The 20,964-nt window shown below is 40.4% G+C and overlaps 1 protein-coding gene across 32 annotated transcripts in view; it reads left to right on the forward strand.

Annotated features, from left to right (window-relative positions):
- SOX5 (SRY-box transcription factor 5) overlaps window positions 1-20,964 on the forward strand; it is a 732,238-nt gene that overhangs the window by 107,852 nt on the left and 603,422 nt on the right. For 2 of the 32 annotated variants that reach the window (XM_065031333.1, XM_065031433.1), the window contains exon 2: window positions 19,468-19,546. The exons of the other annotated variants lie outside the window; for them this stretch is intronic. The gene's annotated coding sequence lies outside the window, so the exon portion shown is untranslated. The remainder of the gene's footprint in view (window positions 1-19,467; window positions 19,547-20,964) is intronic. 32 annotated transcript variants of the gene reach the window in all.

Consider the following 20,964-nt stretch of genomic DNA (forward strand, 5'->3'; position numbering starts at 1 on the left):
ATAACCACTTTAAAGTGGCACCAGAATGGGATGTCACAGTGCAGGGCAGTCACACATTCTTTCTAGTGCTTGGAAGTTGTGTGGGGAGCCAAAGCAAGGAACTGATCTGGCTGCCAACTAATGTTTAATTAGTTTTTTAGTGACACACCCAGTCACATAAGCATCATCAGCCGTCCTAATGATCTTGTAGGAGCACTGGGCTGAGGGACAAAGAGAGAAACAGAAAACTTTCTTTAGCAGATGCTTGCTTTTGCATTGGCTCCTGGCTGACCCTGCTTTGATCACAGCTGACCCTGCTTTGAGCAAGAGGTTAGACCAGAGGCCTGCTGAGGTCCCTCTGAACCTCAATTTTTCTGTGACCCTATGAAAGTGATTGTGAAGCTGCAGCATCTCTTTTAAATACTTCTGGGTGGATTGTTGTTGTTGTTGTTGGTTGTTTGTTTGTTTTCTGACTGCAATGTCTCAAGTAGCTGGAGGAGGGAGTTTTCTGTTTGGCAGTCAGTTGGGTAAAAACATGGATTCTGCTTGTAGAATTTGCTTCTTGGAGAAAGCAGCTGTTCTGGCTCCATGTGTGCTATGCCGCTGCCCTCACTGCAGCTTAGTGATGTATGGGGAATGTACTGAGACTGTCACTAGTGTTGGTGTTCGACTTTGCCCATCAGGAGCTGTGAATGCAAAGACATCAGGGGAACCCCATTGTGGGGGATTATTCTGTCTTAAATGGCACAGGTATAGTTGGATCCACTTTGGGGTTGGGTATGGACTGGTATTTTTTGATACAACTCTTTGCCACAGGAGGTTGTGGGTGGTCTAAAGTAGAACTGTGTTGGAAAGCAATTGGACAAGTGGATGGAAGAAAAATCCCTTGGGGCTGTTCAATACAAAGATGTAGATACACCGTGGAGGCTTTCTCTTGGGGTACTTGGGAAGTCTATGAGCTCTAGGTTGCAAGGAATTGGGAAGATATGCCACAGGAAGAATCGCTCTGTATCAGAGTCTCTCCTATAGTTCCTCACTGGGTATATGTTTCTGACTGTCGCCAGAGAAGGTAATGTGTGGCCCTTTGTTTTCAGACGGTGTGTGACTCTTTGTACAACCCCTTGAAGTTCTTTTGAAATCTATTTTACATGGTTGTGAGAACTGGGGAGTGTAGCTGAACTGCTGATGCTCCTCTTCATGGTGAGAATTTGCCACTTGGAGCCGAAATAGCTTTGAACTACTTGGTGACTTGTACTGCCATTTAAAAAAAAAAATTCCAATATGCTAAATATCACTGTTATCTTTTGATATTAGGCTTATGTTTGCAGAACCAGCCACCATTGTAAAGCAAATCTAGACCCTGGCTGCTTAAATTAGAGCCCATTAAATGGATTACAGACTGAATGTGCTATTTCAGGCTGCTTACTGTTGTACTGAATTATGTTCAGGTATGAGTACTGTTCCTCTGAGACCTGAACAAAAACTAGGTGAGACTTTGAGATTCTCCTACTGTGTAAAACTGATCCACAAAACTGACTGTGCAGCCTGGAAATACTGATAAGGGATTAAGGATTTTGTGTTTAGATGTCATTTGTAAATAACAGAATAAAAAAAAGTGTGGAACTAAGTATTTTTATGAATTCTCCTTTATGGTCCTCATTTAAAAATAGCTCTTACAGTATTTCTTAGGAATTAAGGGTCCAAATCTTGCAGTCAGGTCTCTGTGCTTTTGCAGGACTGAAATCACCAGGGTTCCACGTCAGCACAGGGGTTTGTCCACCAGCATCCAGCTGCAAGCCTGGAAGCAGACTTTGTTTGTGTGTTGGTCTTAGCTGCTCTGGACAGGAGCCAGAGTTTCGCCTCCGCTTAAGGGCAAAATTGTGCTCCGACAGACCTTCTGCTGGTGCAAAGAGCTGCTGGGCCATATGCTGATCCAGTAACTTTTAAACATATAGTGCAAATTAAATTGGTATCCCTAACTTACTGTCAGTACTTTGATTTTTCCTGCTGTAGCCTGGTCATACTTGCATTGAAGTTAGTGGCAAAGCCCTTCTTCACTGTGAGCAAGACCTGGTTTTAAGAGGCATCATTAGGATTGTGCGTGCCTGTGTGCCGCTTTATGGGCTGTAGGATTTGCATAGCCTCGTTTGTTTAATCTTGTAGACTAGTTATGGGCTTACATTCTTTATCAATGTCTGTCTGTTTTGTTTTCTCAAAGTGATGGGCAGGCCTTTCCCAAACAACTCTGATCCTCTAATTGATCTGGTTTTGGAGCTCCCATTGAATTCAATAGATGTTCTGAGCATGGAACAATTGCAGGATCAGGATAATGCCTATTTAAGTTCAATCAAGTCGTATGAAAGTGTCTATTTTTCTCTCCCTTTCAGCAGGAAATTGATTTCATGCTTTTCAATCTCCCAGCATATTTATTAAACTATTATTTATTCATTTAGTTACTTTATTATTGAATTTTATACCAAAGTGGGGGTTTGGTCACTGTAGAAGGAAGAGTGGGAAACATTTCTTTTTTTTTTTTTCCTCCTCAAAAAGTACTCATGTTCCTGCCTTGTTTTTAAAGTACAACACTACTGTACACCTTGGAACAACAGTGGCTAACAGCACTTAACAATAGGAGAGGGAATAATGGCAGGGCTTGCAAAGCCATGAAGAATTTTGAAAAGCAATATTCTTCAATGTTGGGAAAGTAATAAAAGGCCGGAATGAAGCTCAATAGAAAAGCCATTACGAAGGGAGTGGGCAGAATTCTGGTTTTATGTTGCTGTCAAGGCTTTGGATTTGTTTTCTTTCCATTTGACAAATTTCATTTAGTTTAATTCGGATTATTATTATTATTTGCTTTAACTCACGGAGTTTTACTAGGTGTCATTTTAATGATGCGCAGCTGTAAATGGCTGTGTTTTACAGCCTTCTTTCTTTTTCCTTTTTTTTTTATTTGGAGCCTTCTATATAATGAATTCTTAACCATGAATTATTGTTTAGTATTATTTACTCAGCCCCAGGCTGTGCTACCAAAATAGCGACTGAGTAGCACCATATTCTGCTGTTAGCTCCGCTAACTGCTCTAGGACTGCTGACAAAGGAGGGTGGGTGCTATTGAATGTATTTAATGTACTGTTCAAAAGTCCTCACTGTTAATTGAATTCCACTCTGTCTGCAGTCAGTGTTGAAATCTCCATTGACTTCCATGCCAGCAAAAGTAAATCAGCTGTGACTGCTTTTGATAACATCATCCTATAATTTACTTTCTTACCCCTAATGAATTAAAAAGACATTCTGCTGTCATTAGTTATTGCAAAAGTATGTTTTGTAGATAGGACTGATAAGAGAAAATACATATGTTTTAAAGAGATACATAGTGGGTATTGATGCTGGAATCCAACCTTATTTCCTTTTGGTTTTGACCTGAGAAAACAATTCTGTATGATGGGGTGCTCAAGTAAAACACAATCCTTCTCTTCCCTTTGCCCTTCCCAAATGCAAGAGCAGCAAAGTTGGCCAGTACAATTTAAAATCAACGTCATGCAGATAAATCTTTCTTCTTCCAGACATCTCATTGGTTGTTCAGCAGATGCTCAGTCAGTATGTCCAGAGAGCCAGTAATTTGGTCTGCTTGAAACCCAAATACTGTGTAGTGACTACATGTGGGGAAAGCCCGCATAACTCACATTTATTTCCTCTCTATTGCTTTTCATATTTTTTCATTTCTCTCAGCAATGTCTGATAGTAAGATCCCACTGTACATAGTGCTGGAAGCCTGGAAGGTCTGTAGAAATGTCCTCCCAGAGACAGACTGGACATCCATTTCAGCAAAGAAATAGTCTGAACCCCAAACTCATCCCTCAGGGTAGTTTTATGCAGACATCTTTTTTCTGTAATTTTTTTTGAGCAGTTATCAGAGGCTGTTTCTGGTCTTATTTTGTAGTAGGAAGTGGTGATTTAAAAGTGCTCATGGATTCTCTCTGCTGTTGTGGAATTAAATACTAAAGCTCTCGTTTACCTTAGAGGCAGATGAACTGTGCCACAGGCTGAATGCCTGGCAGTCCTGAGCCAAGAAGTCTAATGGTGAGCTCCATATGCAATCCACCACTGCCACAGTAGAGGTTAGTCTCAAGTCTAAGCAGTGAGTACAACAGCTGCCAGATTGCTGCTCAAAAGATGCAGGTCGCCAAATAAACAGCCTATTTATTCTGTTCCATTTCCTCTTCCATTATGCACAGGGAGGAGTTTTCTGTTTTCTTTTATGTGTCTTATTTGTTTTTGCCAAGTGCACTTAGCAGATGAGAGAATACCTTTCCTTGCCTTTGCTGGCTATCAGTGTTCTGGAAAAATGAACGTAAAAGGCATTTGGACGATCTTTCACGTCCAGAGGTTGGAATTTCAAATAATTGTACTTGAAAATCTTGCTTACATTTTGAATAAAGTTTACCTTTTTCCTCTTGCCTTTTTTTTTTTTTTTAAATTAAGAATTGTTAGATTAGCATGTTTCTTGAAAGTTCTTTTATCGCTGGGAAAAAGAAATGTTTTCTGTTTTTAAATCTAATTGAAGACTTGCGTATCCTTTTTCTTTCCTTTTTTAAACTCTCCAAACATGTACTTTTCAGATTCCTTCTTAGCTGTCTAAATTTCCCCTATGCCCTTTCTGGTTGACTTTGTTAGCGTGGTACATTCCTTTTATGGAGTTCTACATGTTTCATTTTTTGTCCTTCAGTGGATTCTTCAGATGGGATTCTTGGCTGCCTACATCTATCTCAGTCTGGGTACCAGAGTGTGTTATCTTCTCCTTATGGGAAACTGGGCTTGTGTCCTTTGTCCCTTAGGGAGTCAACGTGGAGAATCACGGTACAAAGTCGTCCCTTGCTTTAGCCAGAGCTGCTAATGAAAGCGAGCCAGAGGAAGCTTTACGTGTTGTGGTACTTGATAGCGCTGGGCATTTGTCTGAATTTCTCAGCTGAGTGGGTGATGTACCGTGTTCCTGGGATTCTACTCTTGCCATGTGCTTCAGCCTCTCAAAAGTTTTGTCTGCAGTGGTGCTTCTGTATGTACTTCTTCCCTTTAAGGAAAGTGAAAGCATCCAAATTATCAGGTTAATCAACACATGTTTAAATTCTAGATGAGCTTAACAGGAATAACGGGTCCTTTTAATCTACCCGAGCAATGGGTGATTCGATTACAAAACTGGAAACCAGCAAAAAGGCTGGAACAATCAAGTACATCTCTAGATTGTATTCACAGCCATCTCTTTTGTTGCAATAGTACCCAAGGTGTCGTGAGGACCTGCAGCCTAACCCACGTCTGTACTGCTAGCCCTGAAAAATTCTCTTGTATTACACCTTTGCTGTGCTTTCACATCACACAGGATCGCCTTTCACCGCTCTTTCTGCAGAGGGCTCTGCAGGGATCGGACTGCTGTTCAGTGGAGACGAAGCAAGTGGTGTCTCTGCTTTCCCTGTCCTGTGGGCTGCTTTGAGTTTATGGTCCCTCCGTGGTCTTTAACCAGTGCACTAATCCCAGCTGGAAGAGTTTACTTGCTGTTTGCAGCATGTTCTTTAAGGTATTTTCCAACCAAAGTGATTGTATGATTCTGTGTTTGGAAAAAGTATTCGTTGCACATACAGGTTAGATTTTCATAGGGATCTTGTGTTTCCTGATAAGGTACAAATTATAGACTTTGTACACATAATGTTTTGCCTCTCTGCCTTTCTTCAATCCAACCTCCTTCCTCTTGTCTTTTTTCCTTTCCTTTCATTACTATCATGTGTCAACTGTGTAGTGGAGCCATAGCTGTATATAACGCATTGTTTCAAAGCATTTAACTTGTTGCAGAGAGTAGGATAAAAAAAGCAATAAACACATTCCAAGCTTGGTCAGGTTTGAATGCAGTCCTCGACAGTATCACAGAAGGGCAGGTCCCGCAAAATAGCGCAACAGGAGAGTATATTTTGCCACAGGAGAATTCTTGCAAAGCAAAGCCAACCTACGTGAAATATCCTTGATAGCTGTTTCTGTGTTTTAGATTAAATTAATAGGCCAAAATTGGAAACCTCATTTCATGTCACAAAAATTTTTCATTGCAACATCAATTGTGTATCATGCTTTCTAATCCAGTTATGACTATTCTTCATATTTCAGTCCAGCATGATTCACTACAGTGTGGATCCAAAAACATAGATGAAATTGTAGAGCCATCACTGAAAGCTAGCGTTACTCCTGTAATTTACGGCTTGGGTTTTTCTTTTGCCAAGATTATTCTGTTTTCTGTCTTCGTCTCTCTCACAGGTTTACTTTTACATTTAAGTAAATTGTTATTCTGCTCTGCCTACCTCAAGCATTACAGGAAAACTTAGCTTGGGTTTTTAATACATTGAAATGACTGATTCTTAATCTAATTGCAGTTTGTTTAACTTTATGTTCAGTTTAGAGCTTTGAACTTCTTGTAAAACACCGTATAAAGTACTGAGTGTTCTTGTACTTCCTAATTCTGTCTGGCATTTACAACAATTCTTTCACTATCTGTGGGGCTATGGCTCCCAGCTCTGCCAAGACGGGCTTGGAGTCTGATCTGCTCCACTGCTATGAATAGGAGTCTGTCCATGGGCTTCAGTGGGAGTTGATTCAGACTCTTTATTCCTTCACCTTTACAAACCGAATTCTAGGCTACTCTCCATGGTAAAAATCTTGGCAGTACTGAAGTGAATGGGATATTTGCTGTGAAATTCAAAGGGCCCAGGATTTTAGCTAGAATATTTAATATCTCACAATTTAAAATAACCTATTTTCAGCTCTTCAATTTGACTTGGACATTCAGCTTTGAAACAGGCACAGGAGATTAAGGTGAAATAAAATTTCCATACTGAAGCTTGATTAAGGTCGGAGTTAATATTAGATACTTGGTGTTTTCTACAGCTGTGTAGGACAGAATTTAGTAAAGTCTGTAAGTTTTCCATTAAAGGAAATCCTGTGACATGTCTCAGTCAAGGGGCTACCACCCAAGTGGTAACTCTGACTTTAAATCTTGTTGTGACTTTAAACACTTGTTTTTGACTAATAAAAGTGCAGATAGTCATTGCAAAAAGGAAACAAACAGTGTGTGGGTGGATAAATCTAATTGTAGGTTTATTTATTTATATGTATTTTACAGGACAGTATTTCATAGATTTGTGAGCCAGCCAATGAACCCTGAAAAGTCTGATAATGCCCGCTCTTGTAGAGGTTTTGTGGGGGCCCTGGGAAATTTTCCATCTGTGAGCTGAATACTTCTCTTGTAATATTAATACTTGCCACCAAATGCAAAATCAAAGTGGGAATCACAATTATATAGGACTTGAGGTAGATATGGTATGTTGCTTAAATCTCCCGCCCTCAACCGTAGCACCTTTTTTTTTTTTTAAGTGTATGGCTAATTTTAAATATAGTTGGATTTCCCATCACCTTCCAGGAGGATGTATTAGATAGACACATAACTGTTTTACTCTTGGATCCTTACATTAAGGGAAATAAATACTAAATTTGGTAGGAATCATAATCTTCTCTATATTGTTACTATATTTTTCTTTACAAATATTTCCAACCAACTGAAAAAGAAAAAAGGCATCCAGGAAATTCTTTAGTGTAGTTAAAGCGTCTAATGTGGAAATTCACACATAAGATCTGTGTATAAAAATATGTACTAGAATGTGTGCCTGTGCATATTTTTATTTATTACATTAGTGTACACATATGAAAGTCCTCACTTAGAATTTAAGAAAGGCCAAGGTTGCTCTATATTTCATAATGGTTTCATTTTTATTTTTTTAAAATCCTTTTAACAATTACCAAGTAACTAAAATCTTAAACTGTTTCTGTCTGCCCCAAGGGTTTTTTCTGCTCCTCTATGTGTTGAAGGGAAATCTGAGCTTAGGAACACTAAAGAGGAAAAACATGTCTCATCTACTTGTCACGGCATCTATACTTTGCCATTTTTTTGCCACCCAAGTGTGACAGGGCAGCACATAAATGTGTGAAGTCTGTCACAAATGGCAGCCAGAGCTGGGAATTCAGGAAAATGAGCTTTGCCTTTTTGAGGCTTTTGCATTTAAATCCTGCAAAGTGCTGAGTGCCTCCTGAAAGGTTATGCTGAGCCTGCTCAGCGTTAGTTCTCAGGGAAGCGTTCAACTTGCAGGATTCAGCCTGGAAAAGGCTTATCTTCTACATGGAGCCCTGTGGGGGATGCGTGGGGTAGGAGCACACGACATGTTGCCTGTACTGTCATGTGTCTCATGTGTGTGATGTATCGTACGTCAGAAATCTCAGGTGTGTCTCAGAAGCACGGGAGTGACAGCTGTGGAGACAGAAAGCAGAGGAGAGCGGCAGCAATGCAGGCAGCAGGGGCGCAGCCTCACCCAGCGCAGCAGGATTGTCTCCTTGGAAGCGAAAAGGTGTTTACAGTTCCACGAAGCGTGTATCATATTTCCTGCTTCTGAAGTGCTGTTTAGTGTCTTTTTGTGTCCAACATCTGCAGGAGCTCACAGTGTGCTCAGACTGAAGAGGCTTGAGGTTAATGTGACAACAGCAAGGAGGACGAGGCCACCACATTGATCACTGGCACTTAAGAGCATCTGTGCACTAGTGAAGATGGGCTGTGTTTTAAATTATTACATGAGGCTCCAGGTGTTTTGCCAGTCTGCAACCATTCAGAGCCTTGAACTCCATATTGAAATCCATCTAAATATCTGTCTCCCTCTCTGTGTGGCTTATCATACACACGTGCATTTACTTTTTCTATTTCATCGGCAGCGCCTTAGCAACAATGATGCTCCCCCACTTACAACCAGGCCCTTCTGAGACAAGCAGCTGGATGAGACCCCAGGAGGCTCTGTTTAGGCAGGAAAACAGCATTGTCATAGGTTTTTGAAACAAGAACTGACCATATCAGCATGTCCTACCTTCTAGAGCACATGGCAGTGGGTGCTCCTTTTCTTTTGTGAGGCGAGGGTAGGTTTGAAAGGTGCACCTTTCACTTGGAGGGTGGTTTGGGAACCAGTCATACCAGCAAGGTGCTTGTCTTGGGTGTCTGGCAGGATGGGCAGCGCGAGGGATGAGCATCACGAGGTGTGGAGTGGGCACGTTAACTTCGCTGTCTGTGCTGTCTTCTGTGGTGAGGTATTTCATGTGGAAGGGAGGAAGGGTTAGCAGGAGGAGGGAGGGGGGAGAGTGAAATGCAGACATCACCACTATCCTCAGTAAGAGATTTAGATCTCTGTGTTGGCATAAAAAGGTCATTTTGGGCCTGAGGGTTTTGACATTGTTCCTTTAAGTTAGACCCACAACGTAAACTATTTTCAACACTTGCCATGAAGAACAAATGACCTTTAGTAACTTGCCCAGAAGACAAATGGTACGTTAACACAATAAATATACTTTGCTAGTATCGTGCTTCTTGCTTTAATTTTCAATTAGAAATGTTACCTTTCCTTCTGCCTTTTATACAAAGGGCTGCACTTCCATGCTTTGATTTCATAACAGAGATTTCTTTGCCCTGTGTGGGATTAGTAATATTCACTGATCGTTACTGGCTATACAGTAAATTTCTTTTTGTTCAGGGGCAGCATTTTGTACTCGTCTGCTCGAAGTGGGCTGGGTGAAGGGTATCTGTGAGGGAAGGAGGGGATAGTTAATGAGCATCACCAGAGCAAGGAAAGGGAGTCAAAGGGACAAATAACTATGAGCTGGTGCTGGTAAGTATATACCTTCTGTTTGACTGAGCTTTGGTAGCATGTAAAGTGAGAAACAAAACTGGAATTTAAAGGTGAAATTATTTCAATTTACACCAGTAAAGGTAGGAGGTATGTTGACTTCTGTTCAAGGAAAAGAAAGGCGGGCACTCTTCCTCTGTGCTCATTTTTATTTCAGTTGAAGTTTCCAGGCTGGGTTCTTACAAAGCTTGCTCCAGAGAGCTGGGTAAAGTTTTGTCAAGGGGATGACAGAAAAGATGTCACTGTCACACAAGCAATTAATGCCTGGAAGAAGGGAGAGAGTTTAGGTGGTGGGAAGGTGGTAGATCAAGGGAGGGCACAGTGGCAAGGAAATATTTAGAAAAAGGAGGGTGATTTGCCATCCACGGGAATCACAGATACAGTTCCCTTAAAAATAATAAAGTTTGGAAGGTAGGAAGATTCAACACATAATGTGGAGGCTCATTTGGCATTCCTTAAATGTTAGTTAATTATTTCTAGGGCTGACACAGTGCTCTTCTTCCCAGCGGGATCCAGAACACTTTACACAAAAGCAGATTTTTCAGTTTGCTGATTGATTTGAGATCTACAGTTATTTCACATCAAATAAAGACATTTTGGAGAAGGTTTGTTGTGGTGTTTTGGTTTTGGAGTTTTTTTTTTGGAGGTGGGGTAAAGATCTTTTGTTTCAGCTGAACGGAAGTTATTTTACAGAACCAAAAATGAAAGCTTTCTTTTGTGTTTATGATAATAAATCCTTTGGAATGTTACTGAGGGTGTGTTTGAGTAAAGATTTTTTAAGCCGAGCCTCTGGAAATGAAAAATTGCAATATTTTAAGTTTAAATAGCCCTTTTACATCTCCAGAAATGTTTGTTTCTTCTTTTTGCATTAGACTGCCAACTGATTCTGAGTTTATTTAATACATAAATTAGTCAACCAATTTTTTTTTCTTAATCAGCTGTAATAGTCTATTTTTTTTCCCCAGCTATATGTTTATGCCCTTTTATGATATTTGAAGTGAGACTCAAATAGAGCTGGAGAAGTGTGCTGCTCTGCGGCAGTTTTGTTAGGGCAAAGCTGAGCTGGGTAGAAGGAGCTTGATGTGGAAGGAAGCAAGGAATGAAAGAACAGAAAATGAGCGAAAACTGAAAAGAGTTGGACAATGTGAGTCATGGTGACAGTTACTCCCCAGAGTAAAAAATAGGAGCAAATGAAGATTAGAGATACAAACATGAAAAGGGGAGTCTAGAGAGAAAAAAACCCAACAAACTGACTAAAAAAGACAAAAATAGGACACTCCACCTTTATTTTAGTGAATAATTCTCCATTTTCCTGAAAAATGCCGTATATTTTTGCATTTGGAAGGGAGGATAGGATGCCTATTTTTAGGAATTACTAATGTTTCTGTAACTAGCGAAAAAATAAAACCACAACAACGTAGAAGTTAGTACAACTTAAAGTAGTTTTGAAAAACAAGACCTTAGTAGTACCTAAATTTTGAGGTTGTTGTACTGCTGAAGGGACAACATGAGGCCTCTATTGCTTCCATTTCATGTGAATGTTAAAAACGTAATCCTGCAAACACAAGTCATCAGCATTTTTTTTTTCTTTTAGTGGAAACTGATACTTCTGTGCAATCAGGTGACTCCAGAAACTAAGGGCTCAAGAAAAGACTGAGTCTTGCTACACCTGTGATAAAAAAATAACAAAAGTTGCATGTGCTTTTTTTTTTTTTTTATGCTGGTCTTTAGCCTCAGGAGGGAATTTACCCTTGAAAGCTCTTGTTGAGTGATTTTTCTTCAGACCTCACAACTGTGTGTGCCTGGTTCCCAGGTTAGGGAGCCCAGCTTCCATTTATTTAGTAGGCAAGACTACTGGAAACTGAAAATTCCTTCCGGTGGTCCTCAGTCTTCTCCCTCCCTCTTTTTAAAATTTTTTACTCAAAAGTAATCAGTTAAAATGGGGTACTCATCTTACTGGCTGTCCCAGAATCCCTGAGGTAGGCTTTGGTGATCTCTCTCTTTGGATTGTTCATCTTATAGAACACTGGGAGCCTTGAGGATATGTTTGACAAGCAGCCACAGTCAAGCGCTCTGTAAGAAGGGGGAAGGAAAAAGAAAAGGCCTGGGTCAGCAGTGCAAACGGGGAAATGACACCAACATGGTGGTGAGACTGAGGATTTCTGCTTCGCTGGTGATTTCTGACTTTCTTTTTAAATGGGTTTTAGATGTGGTTTTTCAAACGAGCTCTTTGAAGTAGAGACAAGGCTATGCAAATTTTTTTTACAAGAAAAAATACGAGGGAAAATTAAAATGATCCTCACTCTCGCTCTCCTCCGGTCTCCCTCTTTCTTTCCCTGACATGACGCATAGAGGGCCACGTGGTTATTGATTAGTATGTCCATGGTCCAACTGCATCCAAGCTATAAAGAAGGTCTGTTGCAGTTACCTGGGTAGAGAACAAATTTCATTGCTCTTACAAGCACCCCACTACCACATTAGGTCAGTGCTTCTGTGTTGTTCTTTTGTTTTTTAATGACATATTCGGTCACGACTCTCCTGATGTCACTGAGTATTTTCTTACCTGGTGTAATTGGAATGGGTGTCAGATATTCTGTGCATTTGTTCTTGCCTGAGCAACACAAGGCATATAAATGGTCATGAGCCTGTTCATGGCCTCAGAGTCATGAGTTCTTGTTCTTAGGAATCGGTTTTCATACAGCACACGTTTGAATGTCTTCATTAAATTTAGCTTTACACCTCTGTAATTTTACCTCAAAATCTGCAATTCCTGCTTTTCTTAATGGTCACTTGGGTTATTTTAAGCCCTCAATTTTAGATGATAATGCTAGGTAGCAGTAACTTAGGTAAAAACAGTATTACTTTTGTTTTGTGAAAAGTTTATGGAAGTTTTAAGGAGTGGTAAAGCCTTGTGTATTAAAATTAATTTTCCTTCATGAGTAATAAATTAAGAAACCTTAGGTACAAGTACAATATAAACATTTAGAAATTTGATTTATAGGTGAAAATTCAGGAAAAAAAAATGTCTGTGTATGTTCATGAATTTGTGGAGCGGATGTCTCTTTAAAGTACCGTAGGAAAAGGCAGGTTGGCAGCTCCACCTCTGGAACAACCTAGGATCCCATTGGAGTCAAAGCTGAAGAAAGCTGACACAAGACAGAGTGTTGCCAGGAGAAGAACAGGTTTTTCTCAGAAATATCTGAATGACTGAGTATGTAAAACCAAGCACAGACAGCAAGAAGACTAAAGAAAAAGAAAAACCATGGGAGTACGGGCATTGTCCGTGAACTGGACAAAAACCTGATGAAACAGTCTCAACAGTGGAGTAGTTGGGGTAGTTGGACCTGTGACCTACAAAGAGTCACCGTGTCATTTGGCATACTGGGAGTAAGCCAGGGTTTGGGGATAGCAGCAAGAGGGTAATGTGGAAGCTTGTGTGTCAGCAGGAGATTTATGTTAATTAAGAGGTTTCAGGGGTTTGTTGATGATGGGAAGAAGCTGAAAGTGGGTGATACTTGTTTAGTAGAAATACTGGAAGTGTGTCAAAGTTTTGAGTTTGAGGAAAGGGAAGTCAGTGGTAGGAAAGCAGATTCAGGACGAGCACTTAGGAGAAGTTGGAGCTTTGTTCTTCAGCATGAGTTGACCTTCTGAGGGAAACAGGACAAATCCAGTCCCTCCAGATCCAGTTTGGTTGTGCCAGCAGAGAAGAATAAGATGGAATGAAGATAGGTAATGGGACTGCCACCTTGACTCTAAAGGTTTGCAAGTGAGACTGCTTTTCTGAGAGGAAGTCAATCAAAATGTTTATCAGCCTAATACGTTTTCCAAGTTCTATACTTTGTATAAATTCCATAGAATTTTTTAAGTGCCTAAATTAGAAATAAGTAATATATTAATAATATTACTTAGTCTCATTGCCTGAAGTGTAAGTCTGGTGTCCAGTCATAAAGGTAGTCAACAGTAGTGTGGAGATAAGCAGTAAGGAACCCAAAAAGGCAGGAGTGTATGGCAGGAACTGCAAAGCCATCAAAGTCACCTTTCAGTGTAGGAGAATGTCTTCTTGGGGAGTTTGTATCCGTTTAAGTAGAGTCATGGTAGAAAATCTGTACTATCAAAGTTAATTGTTGCTCTACAGTAGCACTTTATTACATTTTGGTTTTACTTAGTCATTTTCCAAATGGAATTAAGATACTAGTTCAGTAAATATTTCAAATTCCTCTGAAATTGAAACAATTTCATTTTTTACTAGATTTGTTCACAAATTCATTCTCCTGACTTCTCCTTGGTGCATTAATTATTAAGTTGTGAGGTCTGTTTTTGTTGATGGCTTCTTTAGCTTTAATTATTTCCTTTCACTTAATTTTCTACATGGAGAACTTTGCTGGTGTGGCTCTGCGGCCCTGCTAGGCGAAAAGCCATCATTGTTATATTGCTGGAGGACTAAACACACACAGAAACTGGGCTGCTCTCGTCCAGGTAAAGAGGAGTCTTGAACAAGAGCGGGTGTTGTGACCTAACAGCTGCTTTGCCTGCAAAAACATCTTCCCCCACTAAACCTTTATTAACAGTTGAGTAGCTTCATCAGTGGGAGTAATAGTAGGAGGAAGCCTGATGTAAACAAAGCACTGGTGGCTGTGTGGGGATTTTATCACAAGGGCATCTGAACCTCTTCTGAACAAAGATAGGTGTGTGTATATATATATATATATATGTACACATATATATATATGTACACATATATATATATATGTAAAAGCAATGCCATCATTTCTACCTTGGGGGGAACAGAAGTGTTTTTGATTATAGTGGGAAATGACAGAGAAAATGAGTTGGTGTCATGTAAAGGAGCAGTGGCTTCCCATCCTCTTCATGTGTAGACTCTATAGTCCTCTCTTTGCCTCGATTTCCCCAGCTGATAACATCAGGTTATTCCTTACAGGGGTACAGGATGAGGCTCACAAGTAGTTATTTTTGAACTTGAAATGTCCAAAAATGATGAAAGTAGGGAGGATTGTTACTGTTTCCCATTTAGCACAAAGCTGAAATGCCGAGAGGCTAAAGCTCCCTCAACCAGCCAGCCTCAAGCCTCAGTTTGACTGCAGAGGAAATCTATTACTCATTTCCTGCCTTTACTTAAAATAAAGAACACCCTGCTGCCCAGTACCGTGTCTAAGAAGACACATCATCACTAATTTTTTGCTAGAATAATAAAAGTGACAGAAGGGGATTCCCCTGAATGTTTGATGCTTTTTTGCTGCGCGGCTCTGGGAGTCCCAGAATAGCCATGCAGAATCTGCACCGAAACGGGAAGTCAAGGGGTACGTGCTGGGCTCACACGTGCCTCTTCTCTGCTTTGGCCTTACTGGAAATGTGTGTCCTTGTTTCAAGAAATAACTGAAGGGGCATGATAGGAGAAGACCAATAGACTTAAATCCAGAAAAAGGTGTTGTTAAGGAACAGAAGAGGAATTCCCTTTTTTCAAAGAAGAACTTGAGGGGAAGGCACAGAAGTGGCCAAGGTACAAATTCACTCTGACTCCTTACCCATGACACAACCTTGTTCTCTGACATGCTGAGGGCATACGTGCATTTGTTATCATAGTTCTAGATAAGGATGTGACATCTCACTGGTGGGGTTATGTAGCACAAGTCTTAAGGAGAGCGCTGTCATCATGGACTCAGGGCACATATACCTATAATGCTACGAAGGACTGTACGTATAGAGCTTGCAGGAATGATATGCTGGTTTGAATATGGCCGTGTGAATAAAGCTATGTCTGTACTTGTGGGGAGGTGAACAATGGATGAGTGGAGTGGGCATACTGGAATGGATCTGTGTAGCTTTAACTGTATTGATACAGATGAGTCGGTACGATTTCTGTATGCTGCCGAGATATGAATTTTGTCAGCATGTGCTAACTGTTCAGCTCTCCTCGGCCAATACTTGCATTTCTTAGGTTTGGCCTCTTTAGAATAAGTCTGGCATCTGCAGCGAGGCTAGATTTGAAAAACAGCCTGTCATGTAGGTAAGGCAGATGTGCACAATGGGACCTCTTAAGCACAGAGAGGATGCGAAAATCTGTGTCTTGTTTAAGTACCTGTGCAGACCCCTTCAAGAACCCTGTTTAAAATATGAATGTTGAGCACCAAAAACTCTGGGTCCGATGTCAGTTTTTGCAGTTATCTAAACTTTGGGTTTGAGTTTTGAGAACTTTGTAATGAGAATTAGATGTCAGAGAAATGTAGTTCTGAGGCTGATGATCAGGTGCATGCCTTCTAATAGGTCTCCATTGAACATGGAGCCCTCCTAAGGAGCTGCTGACAGAGAAATAAATATACTGATTACCTGGTGTAAGTGGAAAGCCTTTAAAATTAATTTAAAACTTTCAGTATGTTCCAAAAGGGTATTTTTTCTACATTCTCACGTTAATTTACAGACAACAGGCCACTGCTTAGTTCTAAGAAGTAGAGTTTATTAGCATTAGTGATCATCATGCTGACAACTCGAACATAATTTTATAATAATTCATAGAATCATAGAATGGTTTTGGTTGGAAGGAATCTTAAAGATCATCTAGTTCCAGCCCCCTGCCACAGGCAGGGACACCTTCCACTAGACCAGGTTGCTCAAAGCCCCATCCAGCCTGGCCTTGAACACTTCCAGGGATGGGGCATCCACAGGTTCTCTGGGCAGCCTGTTCCAGTGCCTCATCATCATCATGGTGAAGAATTTCAGCCTCATACCTAATTTATATTTTCCCTCTTTCACTTCAAAGCCATTACCCCCTGTCTTATCATTACCTGCCCTTGTAAAAAGTCCCTCTCCAGCTTTCTTGTAGGTAGCCTTTGGGTACTGGAGGGCTACTATAAGGTCTCTCTGGAGCCTTCTCCAGGCTGCACAACCCCAGCTCTCTCAGCCTGTCTTCAAAGGAGAGGTGCTCCAGCTCTCTGATCGTCTTCGTGGCCTCCTCTGGACTTACTCCAACAGGAGTGAAATTAATTGCCACAAAGAAAGCCAGACCCATAGACAGCATAAATCATTTCAGTTCCACAGACTTCAATGAAGCTCCAGTGTCATTCAGTAACTGCATGTCATATGCCCTATGGTCACCTATGTTTTACGTTTGAAGAGAAGTGATGGGATGATCCTAAACTTACTCAGCATCTACAAGCTACAGCAGTATTTAGTAGTACCTGTGAGTATCTCGGTTTAACTGTACTGGAAGGAGTTCCAAAGTGTCCACCTGCAGCAGCACTACTCCACACAGGAGAAAGGTGGCTTTGCAGGGGAACAGTTGTCACATCAGGGCAGACACGTATCATATGCTTCTTCCTGCATTCCCCAGTGCTGAGCCAGGGGAGTGTGCGCAGAGCAAAGCCCCAGTGGCAGAGTTCTGTGTCGGTGAAGATGGGACTTTGCTAGGGGACCCCCATTCTGGCTGCAGTGGCCTCTGGTTGCCTGTCCTCCAGGTTCACAAGCAGGACTGTATGGGGCTTCCCGAAGAGGGGACCATGGCCTGGTGCTTCGAAAGTAGGAGATACGGGCTAGTGACAGGGGAGCGTAAGGAGGGAAACATTGGCGCGTCCTGTCTTCGCCACATAAAGCTCTACATTGCTGTCTCCTGTGGGCTAAAATACCCTCGCATAAGGGTGTCACAGTGTCTGTTTTCTGCACCTGATTTGCCCTGCAATTGTTTGACCTTGGGTGAGTCATAAGAGGTGATCATCCCATTTGGCTTAGCTATAAAAGTAATAAATAAATAAATAAATACAGGAAATAAATAACAGTGAGAAAGAGAAGCCAGAAGAAAGATCTTTAGTTCTTCATTAGTATTTTTAACAAGAAGAGCAAAAACCTGCTCTTTTTACACATGAACACAGTTTAATATCGCCTGTAAGAAATGGTGCTTGAAAGTGTGAAGGGTCTGAGGAAGCTGGTGAGTGTCAGTAATTCCAAAGTTGAGACTTTGACTGCATCTACAGTACAGCCTCGCCCACTCAGAAAAATACATCCATGCTTACATATGTATTCATGTATAAGGTACAGAACTGCATATGATATTTTGTGAGTACAAACTGCATGGGCGTAGCACCTTCCTTTGGAATTTTCTCTCTCGCAGAAGCACCACTAAAATGACTAAAACGTGAGTTCTGCACTTTTTGGGGAAGTCTCTGTCTTTCTGGAGAGGAACACTTTCTTGGGTGGTTTCAAGACTCGCCGAGTTTTCAAAAGAGCTGACAATCTCTCTGATAATGAGCGGTACATAAGGCTGAATTCTGCCCTCGGCTGTACAGATGCAGCTGCCATTGACTTCAGTGGGAGCTGCTTGTGCACATTCAAGGACAGAACGTGGACCAGAATTTTTAGGCGCATGTAAATGCTGTTGGAGGCTGAACAGAGGTCATGTAGAGTTGCTGGCTTAGAGCCACATACGACAAAGTAGACTTTTATCTTCCTCGGGATGCTTTTAAAGCCTCTTGTGTTTTTTAGAGATGAGGACATAGAGTCTCATCAGTTAGTTGGTGAAATTTTTTTAATTATATCTAATGTGTTAATTTCTTGCTGTGAACTGTGCTGTAGAAGTGTTGTGTGTTGTTGATCAGCTCCTGGATTCCTCTCTAGAAGTGGCTGCATTTTCAGTAAAGAGATGCTATGAAAATTCTGCAACCTGTAATATGAATATATAATTCTAATCAGTATTTTCGTTAGGTTAAAATATGTAGTCTTTTTTAGTATGAGGATGGGATAAGGTCAAGGGAAAGAGGAGAATGTACGGTTTCACTGCTTTATATTGTAAATGCTTCTTTGTAACTGGAAGTGCATTAAGGAAACAATGCTTATGTGGTGTGCCACCCAAAGGTGTGTGCCTTTGTTATTGCTTCAGGTACCCTGAAAGTATGGAAACTAAATTAAGGGCCACACTGATGAGTGACTTCACGTGTTGCAAAGTCTTCCTACGTTACGTGCTCAGGTTCTTTTGGAAGGGAGAGTTTGAGACCTGTGAAAGGATCTTTCCCGAGACCTTTGAGATTGTGCTGAAGTGCTTTAAGAATGAATTTTCAATTTGCTCATTTAAGTGCTGCTCAGGTGAGCTTTAGGTCACTGTGATTAAGCCTGTTTTCATAAATCTTTAAAATGTGAATTGGCTTCTGAAGTTTGTGAACATCTCATGGAGGAATGTGCAAGAAACCTGTGTGTATGTAGTATATACATGTGAGTGGATATATATATGTATATACACATGCTGACAGAGACATTTATTATTTTGACATTTGTAATATTACTGAAGTTATTCTGTGTGAAGCATAGGTCCCGCAAATTTATGAAAGCTTATTCTCTTGCATGATGGTGTGATCTAAGGATATGAATCTTCTCATATGTTCATGTTTAAGTTTTTTTAATCCATATGATGAATATCTGAAGTGACAAAATGTTTAGGCATTCTAATCCAAATGGTATGAGTAAGAAGGATAACTATTCTTCATTTAAGAAAAAATTATATAGTTACAATGAACAAAAAACCTAAATCTAAATCTGTTACTCCTCACAAAAAATAATTTTGCTTCCAACATATCTCTTGAAGCCACTTGTGATGCTTGCCTAGCCAGCTATAAGAGGCCCCAATGATGTATTTCTGACAAAAAACACTTCCTTGATTATGCTCTTTAATTCTGTGTGTGTGTGTGTCTGTTTTCCTTCAGAAAACAATGGCTTACAGGGGAAATTTTGTTTTCAGGTTTTTTTCATTTGGCTGAGTGATAAGAGCAAAAATTCAATGCTGGATTTGTCTTACTAGGAGCTGTATCTCCAGAAAGGTAGGACGCCAATCAGGGTATATATTTGAGTAATTCAGGCTGCTGGAGAGAAGTGTAAAGTGGAAAGGACACTATGAGCAAAAGTGGCTATAGTGATGCTTTTTTTAGCAAGCTCAATGGAGAGGAACTACTGCAGGGGAATCTAGTTAGTGTCTTATTAGAAATTCTGAATGCTAAAGGCTAAGGAGGAATTGCTAGTGAGTAAACGTACTTTAAAGTATGGGGTTTGGGCTTGATTCAGTGATATACTTTCTGAATCACCCTATCAGGAATGACATGTGTTTTCCCTTTTTTCCTTACATACCACCTGTGAGCTTATGAATGAGGTTTTGATAGTACAGTGCTCCACAGTGTACGATAGCATCTTCATCAGCTAAGGGCTTCACTGAAGACTCACTTTGGAATTGTTGCTTCCTAAAAAAAGCCTGCTCACTAAGCAATAGTTGTGAGCTGAAATGTAACTCTAGTAGATTATTTACAGTGAAAAATTCCCTCTTCCATAAGTCACTTATCTGAATGTCTTTGCAAATGAAACCTGCTGCTTCTGTTGCTGATCCTGCCACTGTTGTTACGAAAGAGTTTAGTATGTACACTTCAATCTCACCGCTTCTTTTCTTTAGTCCTCTGCCAAAGCTCCTGTTCAGTGCAAAATACAGTCTGAATGCTGTATCTGAAGAAAACGTATTTGCGATAGTAAATATCACCAGTATAATAATGTAATGTAAACTCCTACTAATGCAAGTGGCAATGCAGTCCTGCAGTATTTGTGTTAAGAAGAAGATACTCAGAGCTATGGAAAGATCCCCTTCGCCTGGATCCGTGTGTGATACCACGGTGTGGTACTTATACAGTCCGACAGTGATGACTTGGCTTTTTTTTTTTAATCTAGACAGAATTGTACTTTGCTGTAAAACTGTGACTAGCAACAGTGCATGGCTTGGTTTTATGCCATACTGTTATTCAGGTATTTTCTATTAAAGAATTCAGAGTACCAGATGTGCAAGCTGGATAGATGGGAGGGATTCTTCCTTTACCTCTCTCTGCACTAACAATTTACATATTGTAAGTCATCATGGTTTAATAAGTATCCAGCCATAGTTCTGATATTAAAATAGGTTTTCCTCATGACAGCAGACAGTGCACTAATTTAGTTTTATTCCACTATTTGAAACTGTGCTGTGATTGGTGTGTCACCCAGATGGATTTATTCAAGCACAGTATGAAAATGGCCATTACAGAAATAGACACAGTTTCTCCAGTCACGATGTAAAACCTGACAGAGATAACACTGTAGTGTAATATAACTTAATAAAATCACATTTACTGTTCTACATTCAATAAAGTCCTCTTTAGGTACTGGAATGAAAACATGATTTATTACTTTTGGGTTTGGAGGAAAACGAAACTCAAAGTTGTTT

This window comes from Columba livia, chromosome 1, assembly GCF_036013475.1.
Source record: "Columba livia isolate bColLiv1 breed racing homer chromosome 1, bColLiv1.pat.W.v2, whole genome shotgun sequence".
Classification (NCBI taxonomy): Eukaryota; Metazoa; Chordata; class Aves; order Columbiformes; family Columbidae; genus Columba; species Columba livia.